The following is an 8,827-nucleotide window of genomic DNA, read 5'->3' on the forward strand; positions in this document are numbered from 1 at the left end:
AATAATTTAGCACGTGAAAGAATTATTATAATGCATTTTCGTATATGTTTTACCTTGGTTAGCGATGGTACGCTTGGTTAGCAACGGTACGCTTGGTTAGCGATGGTACGCTTGGTTAGCGTTGGTATGCTTGGTTAGCGTTGGTATGCTTGGTTAGCGATGGTACGCTTGGTTAGCGTTGGTATGCTTGGTTAGCGTTGGTATGCTTGGTTAGCGATGGTACGCTTGGTTAGTGATGGTATGCTTGGTTAGCGACTTGCCCACGCATGTGAGACCAGGGCCCGTATCCTCGACAACTATTAATACTAAACTTGGTATTAACTTTTGACTTTAGTATTAACTTCACTCTGAAAGTGTAACCTCAACAACTATTAGCCTAATACCTACTATTAACTTTGGTATTAACTTGGGAGTGCTGGCGAGGACTTCTAAACACTTAATAGTAAAGTTAATAGTGAATCCCAGACCCAGACCCATATCAACATGGCCGCCGGACTTCCTCGTCCACGCCTCCGCAATTTAGAGTTCGATAGGACGCTTTGGAACTGTATAACGATGGTGAACTTGTCAAGAGATACATATTAGACCATGCAGGAATGGAGTATGTGACTGATTTGGTGAGAAGAGAGCTACAAGATCCAGTTCAAAGGGAGCATTCCCTTACCCTGGGGTTGAAAATGATTTTGACTTAAAGATACTTGGCTATAGGAAAAATGCTGCAGTGTTCAAGTGATGAGTTTGGGGGTAAGCCAGAGTAGTGTAAGCAGGGTGATTGCGGAAACTCTGGCCGCCCTCAGTGCCCCGTAGGTAGTCGGGAGCTTTATCCAGTCTCCCCTTGATAGGGTGGAAATCCATGAAAAGCAAGCAGAATTCTACCAACTTGCCGCTCTTGTGGGAGTGATAGACTGCACCCATGTGAAAATAATGGCACCAAAGGAAAACGAAGTAGTTTATGTGAACAGAAAAAAAAAACCTTACATAACTTGAACATACAATTAGTGTTTGATGCCTTTGTTATTGATTAAAATGTGAAATATTTGAGTTAAGGAAAACAAAACATGGGAAAAAAACTTTTATTTGTAGCAGAAAGGTACACACATGCTAATGAAAAAGATGACATTAAAATTGCATTAAAATGTAATTTAGAATATGATTTATAATTATTGTTGCTTTAAAATCAAGTTAGAAAACAAATTACTCCTGCTGGTTATTCGTATTGAGATAATGGTGGTAAGAAAGCTTGTTAGTGACGTCTGCCAGTGTGAGGGAGGAGGAACGAAAGGTCGAGGTGACCACATCCTGAACATCATGACTTATGAGTGAAGTAAAACGAGGTTACTTGGTTTCTGTTTACAAAGTTCCAAGTGGAACAACAACTTTATTGTGAATTCAGTGTATACTTTTCTGGAGTATTGTGTTTACTGAGTGAATTGGTGATCAATCTGTTGCTATTTGTGTCTTGCTTGAAGATATTCATCATTGGATTCAAAGCTATGGTATTAATGTGCAATAGTCGTCATAACAAAATACGTAGTAATTAATTATATATGTCAACCTATTTATTTTCATGAGATCATGGTATGACCACTGAAAAAAGCTTTTTTTTTATCTTGGCTCCATTACAAATTCAGTATACAATTACTCATATATTAAATAAAGTAGTGGAATCTAGTTTTCAGCATCTTTTATTATGCCAATATTCTAAGCACTCTGCTTGCAAACATGCTTAGGTTTGTTGTCAGCTTGGGTCAGACTTAGGTGAACACTTTACCAAGTGACCTAAGATTACTCAATGCTATCAAAACTATGGTATTAACGTGCAATGGTCATCATACCAAAATACGTAGTAATTAATTATACATGTCAACCTATTTATTTTCATGAGATCATGGTATGACTACTGAAAAACACAGCTTTTTTATCTTGGCTCCATTACGAATTCAGTATATAATTATTCATATATTCAATAAAGTAGTGGAATTCAGTTTTCAGCATCTTTTATTATTATGCCAATATTCTAAGCACTCAGCTTGCAAATACGCTTAGGTTTATGTTGTCAGCTTGGGTCGGACTTAGGTGAACACTTTACAGTGACCTAAGATTACTCAATGCTACCATATAGGTATACTACATCTTTGATTGTGAGTGCAACAGAGAGCAGCATGAGTCTAATTAGGTGCTAATGAATATCCTGCCTGCATCACAGACTACATAAAATGCAAATATGATCGGTGCCTAAAGGTGTTATAAGCTAATGATGGTAAATATATATATATATATATATATATATATATATATATATATATATATATATATATATATATATATATATATATATATATATATATATATATATATATATATATATATATATATATATATATATATATATATATATATATATATATATATATATATATATATATATATTTGCCGGACTAAAAGGGAAGGCTTGTCCGGAATGGCAAATGTCCGGCAATGGAAAATGTCCGAGGTCTACCCCTTGCCGGACTTTACCCTATATATGTCCGGGAAACACAACCCACCCCCGGACTACACCTCGCATAGCTGTCCTATACTGTCCTGTAATATAATATATTACCTTCTACAACATGCACTTTGGTGGGTTTTTGGGTGGCATCGTTGTGAAGAAGAGGTGTATCCACGACAAGCACGTAAGCACAACACTCGTGTGACGCGGCAGACGACTTGTACAGTCCAGTACTAGACGTGTATGTCCGCCAGCGCTGCCATCTAGTGCCCGATTTGCGAACTTTGTCTGGTAGTTTGAAATTTAAATCGACTTGACTTGTCCGGATTTTTTTTTTTTTTTTATACCCCACGGACTCTTCCATAAATCAAAATCGGCAAATGGAGTCCGGCCGAGTTGAAGTGTATATATATATATACATATATATATATATATATATATATATATATATATATATATATATATATATATATATATATATATATATATATATATATATATATATATATATATATATATATATATATATATATATATATATATATATATATATATATATATATATATATATATATATATATATATATATATATATATATATATATATATATATATATATATATATATATATATATATATATATATATATATATATATATATGTAAAACCTAATGTCCTTCACTTTGAAGTCCAAATGATGCCTGATTGTAACAACGTATCTTGTAACACCCAAGACTGGGTGCTGTTGCAAATCTCCTCATTTAACACCGAGAAATTAATCTAGGCTCTAGGGAACTCGGAAAAATCCAAGTTAGGGAGTGCTGGCTGTGGGGATTGAGCCAGTGACCTTCGACATACAAAGCCATGTCTGTCAGTCGAGCCAATAAAGGTAAAGGTAAAGTTGTGGCATCACTGTAGCAGCAGCGTGGCCTCGGTGCTCATCTCCGTAACATTGGCCCTTCAGCCTGTGATGGGAAGAACCCATTACCCCAGGACACAAGGCCAGTGTAACATCTGGGTTACCACAGTTTCCCTAGGCAGTCATTTATCGACCAGCCCGAGAGGGAGAATGATCAGCTGGGTGAGCTGCATGCCAACTGCCCGGGCCGGGATTCAAACCTGGGCCCGCGTAAAAGCCAGGCATGCTGACCACTAGACCACGGAGGCGTATTGGAGCCCAATCTCAAGTGAACCCACTCACAATGGCACACAATTTTATTTCTGGCAAATTTTGTGCTTTGAATGAATTTGCTAACCATTTCTGTCGAAAAACAGCAGAGATTATTTTTCACCCCTTCCACCCTAACCTCCTCAGTAATAATAAAAAAAAAAAAAAGTGACAAAATCATAGCCTTGAGGCAGTAATATTCAGCCCCAGCATAAAAAAATTATGCTGCTGCCCTATGAAAGGCATCTCTTAACTCCAATGAAGTGGGTGGTGACTGTGGTGGAGCAGCTTCATTGTCATACCTTGCAGTGGCAGGTGTCTTTGGGCCAGCAGATGATGAAGCAGTGGCTGGTGTCATAAGGCCAGCAGATGATGAAGCAGTGGCAGGTGTCATTAGGCCAGCAGATGATGAAGCAGTGGCTGGTGTCATAGGGCCAGCAGATGTTGAAGCAGTGGCAGGTGTCATTGGGTCAGCAGATGATGAAGCAGTGGCTGGTGTCATAGGGCCAGCAGATGTTGAAGCAGTGGCTGTTGCCGGAGCAGCTGATGGTATCTTTTCCACAAGTAATGAACAATGTGCTGGGATGGTCTCTAGCAATACAGCAGCGGGGCTGAAAAAAAGCGTCATATATTAGTCATGATTAATGCATGTAATTTAACCCCTTAACTGTGGATTTCCTACAAGAAAACATTACCAAACTACAGAAACGTAACAAATAGTGGCTGCTACAATTCAGTGAAGAAAATGTAGTCCTACACCGTGGGAGGGGATATCCAGCATACCAATACCATATGGGAAACACTCCACTATCCACCGCAGAGGCAGAGAAAGACCTGGGACTATTATGTTACCAGGCTACCAGTGAAAGCCAAATCCATGCGGATGGGTTAAATAGGTACGTAGTTGAAGAAAAAGGGTCTTAAAGGTGAAATATTACTTATTAACAGAAATATTCCACTATTTGTTATTGGTTGTAAAATAATTGACTGATAAAGTGTGTATCTACAAAGAATATGAATTTAAGAGTGATTAATAAATTGTTTTAATGAGAATATAAAAGTTTTTGCCAAAAACATACAGGCCAGTCAATATTTCACTGCTGCTTGACTGCTGCTGCTGTCCTATCCCTAGCACATCATCAGCTGTGTCAATGCTGAATGGCTCTGGTACCCCTCCAAATACATGAGACTAGCAGCCTATGATGTCATACACCAGTTTATCTTCCACAGTTAATGTTTGCGTATCTGTGGTGCCACACATGTGGGGCTCTCAGGTGCTGGGGGAAATGTCATTGTTATGAAAGGGCAGGGGTAAACCAGTGTATGCTGTGAGGCCTTGGTGTGGAAGTTCCCTGTCTGAACTGTGCAGCTAATCCCCCATACAGTGAGGGCAGTGAGGGCCTTTTTTACTCCTTCAGGGGCTGTGCAGCTGAGAGAGTGGTGTACATGAGTGTGAATGTGTGAGTGAGTGTATGCCTGTCTTGGCTAAAACCCCTCATTGGGGGAAGATAGCCAAGGTATTTAGATAGATTGATAGTCATTGACAGGTGAACATCAAAAAAATTTCTATATCAAATATACAGTTCACTGCTATGAACTTATTAACTTTAAGCTGAAATAAAGGGATTGTGGCCAGTATAGCTGCATTCTGTGAGCACATAAAAAACTAACTAATATAAGTTTTACATTTAAAGACATAACAACTAAAAAAAATTACCAGTGCCGCTGCTCATTCTTGCACTTGGCAATGCGAGGCTTTGATTTTTGTTGTATGTTGTACCAACGCCTCTCACAGTCATCCTGCGTACAGGGTCCACTCCCAGGGAAGGCACTGTCAGGGTATAAATGTAAAGCAAGTCTCTTAATCGTTTCACTATGGCATGCTATTTATTTCCCATACCTTCTCCAATAACATTTAATACATGCTGTGATGGAAAGCTAAATCAGTGCCGGTATTTTATTTACATGCATCATAAGACATTAACTTTTTAGTTGTTATGAACATGGCCATACATACTACTTTTCATTACCTACTTTTCTAAAATGCTTTTCTCTAAGTAGGATGATATTACACAATACAGCTATTCAAAAAAATTCAAAGCATTAATCTTAATTCCATTCTTTGGAGTACTTCTAACCTAACATTATATCACCAGAAACTGTTTGACCAATGCTATCAAAATAATATTTTAATCTTACTTCACCATTCTCATCAAATCTACCTATTCCGATATAGTCTGGCATGCCCAACCCACCCCCCAAAAAAAATCTAAATAAGGAATAAATAAAATAACAGGTAAATATGACTTGACTCTCTTATACTAACCCCCTTTCCACCCTAACAAACTTGGGGACCTACCATGTTAGGTTAGGACGTGTTAGGTAGGACAGGTTTAGCAGGAGTTGGTTTAGTTATGTTAGATTGTTGAGGGAGTGGGGGTTGCAGCAGAAATGGTCATGATGATGCTATTCACGTGGAGCAGTAGGAAAAAGTATGTTCTGTTTGGAAACTCTGTGGTTGTGTTTGTATACAAAAATACCCATTTGATGAGGTTAGGTTAGCTTACAAGTTACTTGAATCATGAATATGTGAATATGTAACAAAAAAAAATAAAAGCATTAACCTTAATTTCATTATCTTGAGTACATTCCAATCTAACATTATATCACTATAATCTGTTTGACCAATGCTATAAATATACCATTTTAATCTTACTTTACCATTCTCACGAAACCTACCTATTTCCATATTGTCTTGACATAAAGTACTTGTAAAAGTGTCCATAGTCTGGCATGCCTAGCATCCCCCCCCCCCTTCCCCCCCCCCAAAAAAAAAATAAACAAACAAAAATAAATAAAGAATAAAAAAAGGGCAAATATGCCTTAACTATCTATACCAACCCCCTCTTCCCCCCCAACAAACTTGGCATGTTAAGTCAAGATGTGTTCGGTAGGATGGGGCAGGTTTGGCACTTGGGGACCTACCATGTTAGGTTGGGACGTGTTAGGTAAGACAGGTTTAGCAGGAGTTGGTTTAGTTATGTTAGATTGTTGAGGGAGTGGGGGTTGCAGCAGAAATGGTCATGATGATGCTATTCACGTGGAGCAGTAGGAAAAAGTATGTTGTTTGGAAACTCTGTGGTTGTGTTTGTATACAAAAATACCCATTTGACGAGGTTAGGTTAGTTTGCAAGTTACTTGAATCATGAATATGTGAATATGTGACAAAAAAATAAAAGCGTTAACCTTAATTTCATTATCTTGAGTACATTCCAATCCAACATTGTATCACCATAATCTGTTTGACCAATGCTTTAAATATACTATTTTAATCTTACTTTACCATTCTCATGAAACCTACCTATTCCCATATAGTCTTGACATAAAGTACTTGTAAAAGTGTCCATAGTCTGGCATGCCTAGCATCCCCCAATAAAAAAAATACAAAAATAAAAATAAATAAAGAATAAAAAAGGGCAAATATGCCTTAACACTCTATACCAACCCCCTCTTCCCCCCCAACAAACTTGGCATGTTAAGTTAGGATGTGTTCGGTAGGATGGGGCAGGTTTGGCATGGTTAGGTTGTAGTGACACGACTTGCCTGATGGGCGAGCCTCCCATAACCCACTTAGCCAGCGGGTTACCTCTTTGGCCGACTGGTAAAGGAGTGGCTCTCCCGTTACGCTGGTCGTGGGTTCGATTCCCGGCGCCGGCAAACCTTTCCTTGTCTGGATTAATTTCTCGTGTGTTTCGTTACACACAGTGGCCGTGTGGGAGTGTTGTAAAGAAAAAAATCCTGGCATTTCACTGGTGGCAAAAGCGGTGGGCATCCTCTCCTGTGGTTCTGTTGTGTCACCCCGAGAGGGTAACAGGTAGAGTGATGGCCCATGCTCTCCGAAGTTCATAGAAAATGGAAACTCAACACACAGAAATTAATCTAAATAGAAATGGGGAGCCGTGTAGTGACACGACTTGCCTGATGGGCGAGCCTCCCATAACCCACTTAGCCAGCGGGGTACCTCTTTGGCCCGTTACGCTGGTCGTGGGTTCGATCCCCAGCGCCGGCAAACCTTTCCTTGTCTGGATTAATTTCTCGTGTGTTTCGTTACACGTGGTGGTCATGTGGGAGTGGAGTAAAGAGGAAAATTCTGGCATTTCAGGGTTTAGTTATGTTAGGTTGTTGAGGGAGAGGGGGTTGTGGCAGAAATGGTCATAATGAAACTATACAGATACAGAATAAAAAGGTATGTTCTGTTTGGAAGGTCAGTGGTTGTGTTATTATGCAAAAAATACCCAATTGATTAGGTTAGGTCAGTTTGTAAGCTAATTGAACCATGAATATGTGATTACTAACCTTGTTACAGCTTCTGCCACTTCAGTCCACGCTCTCTTCTTATCCTCAGGGGTGATGCTCTTTCCATAACACCCTCTGATTATACGTCTTTTTTCATGAATTTGATGTAAGAAGACCGTTTCATCTGACGACCAATTAAACTTACTCCTTTTCTGCGCTGGTTCTCCGGCCCATAGATGTGCTCATTGGGGCAGATGACGTGGTTATGGTGCGGTTATTTCAGCAGAGCAAGTCGTGACGCAGGAGGAGATCTGGTATTGACGAGTAACGAGTAAAAGCGGCCTTTGAGGCTGCTTCTATCTGCCACAAAACTCAATATTTTCTTGTGTTTGCCATTTATTATGTTTCTGTTGTACATTTATACATGTTTTCTTTATTTTCTTTTGAAATATTTACTTAATTCATGTCGGATGTTTACGTTTTGCACGGAGGCATCCTTAGCAACGAGCCCGCCATAAAGAAGAAGATAATAGTAGCCAGGATTTGCTAATACTTACACACAAAGTTGATGAGGATAGCTTTTACTCTTAATAATTTGAAACTATTAACTTTGATAGTAACTTTAAAAGTAAAAGTTAATAGCTCGAGGATACGGGCCCAGGTCCACCACGCGTGGTTATTTTTTTTTTAGAACACGTTCAACGGACTGCCGTGCTGAGGCAGTATAGCCGGGCCTGTTCAACAGAGTCCCGGATGATCTTGAGTCATAGCCCAGGCTGTTTTGGGGTGGTTAGCTATGGTATGCTTGGTTATGATTAGCCCACGCATGTGAGTATCGATGAGATTTTCCTTACTTTGAGACTAGGGAATTT

The 8,827-nt window shown here is 39.1% G+C and overlaps 1 long non-coding RNA gene across 1 annotated transcript; it reads right to left on the reverse strand.

Moving 5' to 3' along the window:
• Window positions 1-3,484: 3,484 nt before the first annotated feature.
• LOC126993740 (uncharacterized) lies at window positions 3,485-8,223 on the reverse strand. The gene is made up of 3 exons (XR_007748215.1): window positions 8,016-8,223; window positions 5,377-5,490; window positions 3,485-4,270 (listed from the first exon to the last, which is right to left on the reverse strand). It is a non-coding gene; the product is annotated as an uncharacterized LOC126993740 (long non-coding RNA).
• Window positions 8,224-8,827: the final 604 nt, after the last annotated feature.

The sequence above is a fragment of the Eriocheir sinensis genome, unplaced genomic scaffold (assembly GCF_024679095.1).
Source record: "Eriocheir sinensis breed Jianghai 21 unplaced genomic scaffold, ASM2467909v1 Scaffold664, whole genome shotgun sequence".
NCBI classification, from domain to species: domain Eukaryota; kingdom Metazoa; phylum Arthropoda; class Malacostraca; order Decapoda; family Varunidae; genus Eriocheir; species Eriocheir sinensis.